Here is a 1,655-nt window from a genome sequence, read left to right as displayed (position 1 = left end):
TTACGCTTCACTTAATTGATTATCAAACATTTATTGATAACAATTCCTTCTATGCCATTTGTCGTTGCTGCTGCTGCTGCAACTCTTATTTGGCTGGTAAATTGAAATTAATTTGATTTCAAACATTTATTCGACTAATTAAATTTTGCACAGCACATCATTATACCCGGTACTCGAAGAGTATAGAAGACTATAAAAGCTAGAGCCACCAAATTTTTCCTCCAGATTTCTGTATGCTCACACTGAAACCAGTGTGCTTCCAAATTTCTCCCCGCCTCCTTCCTCACCACAAAGGGCGAAAATCTTCTGTAGCCACAATTTTGAAGATAAGAGAAAAAAGTACAGATTTGCTAACTGAGTAACGGGTATAAAAGTTGTGACGCGTAAGAAGCGTCTTTCCTCAGTATTTAAAACGAATATTTTCTGTGTAGATAAATACTATTGATAAATTCTCACATCACTTAAAATGAATATATATTTCGTTTAAAAGCTGATTTGGCTCATCTTATAGGTATTATATTTCTGTTGGATAAAATCTGGAAATATCGTTCGAGTGCTGGCATATCGGGCAAGTCGCAGATCCTTTTTTCAGTCGTATATTGTATGCGGTATTAGGATATCCTTACCCCGTATGTGAGCTTCTACAATTCGGCAATGAAGAAGCTATTTTTGGTCACTTCTTGCGCTACTTTGAATTTGACATATCGCAAGTTTAAGACCTCGTTTGATTACAATCATGATTCGTTTCGCATTGTATGTATGTATATCTCTTGGTGCCCTGTACCCTGCTTTCGTTGTTCCTTAACCTTTTCAATTTCTTGGAATCTGTTGCCATTCTTCCACAATTATTTATGGTGCCCAAAACTTGTGAGGCTGAATCTATAACGAGCCATTATCTATTTGGCTTGGGCTCCAATCGTGCGCTGTATACATGCTGTATACATGAAATTGCAATAATCGCTGGGATTGTTCAAACAATTCTCTACTGCGATTTCTTCTATTTATATATCACGAACGTAATGTAGACAAGAGAACTACAGCTGCCCACGTAATTGGCGGAACACTTTTACTATGGATTTTAACACAAGAAACACTTGGAAGGAAGTTAGAGATCGGTGGAAGTGATGGAGCGTGGACTGTTTGGCTTGGGAGAGAAGAAAAATTGACTGATTCGATGGGGAATGTTTCGGACTTTAATGACATAAAGAAAGTTAAATTTGTTGTTCTGAAATTATTGTTATTATTATTATTATTAATTGTATTGAATTTACTATAATTTATCTACTAGTAGTGGATACACAGTTACAGTTACAAATACCAGTGCATAATAATGGAAAAATATTTGTTGTAAGATAACGATTGCTAAACAATGCTCTGAAGGCTTCCTTGAAATTGAATGCTTTAAGCTAATCCCCATACTTAGACAAGAACACAACGATTAAGCCAACTCCCAGCCCATCCCTTGCCCCCTTTCCAACTATTCAAACTAATTAAGAAATTACTGTTGTTGCGTTGTCATTTTGTTGGCTTTCTTTTCCATTACTTCTAAAACTCTACGTTTTTGTCTTCGTTGTAGTCTGCATCTTTTCCTCCGTTTTTACCTTCGTTTTGGCTTCGTTCTGAATCCATTTTTACCATCGTTTTGTGAATTTTCA

At 36.1% G+C, this 1,655-nt stretch overlaps 1 pseudogene; it reads left to right on the top strand.

Moving 5' to 3' along the window:
• Positions 1-480: 480 nt before the first annotated feature.
• On the top strand, positions 481-1,052 carry LOC117901055 (annotated as a pseudogene).
• The last annotated feature ends 603 nt before the right edge of the window (positions 1,053-1,655 follow it).

Source organism: Drosophila subobscura, chromosome U, assembly GCF_008121235.1.
Source record: "Drosophila subobscura isolate 14011-0131.10 chromosome U, UCBerk_Dsub_1.0, whole genome shotgun sequence".
Classification (NCBI taxonomy): domain Eukaryota; kingdom Metazoa; phylum Arthropoda; class Insecta; order Diptera; family Drosophilidae; genus Drosophila; species Drosophila subobscura.
Note: the sequence above shows the minus strand (reverse complement) of the source record. Positions and strands in the feature narration are given on the sequence as shown.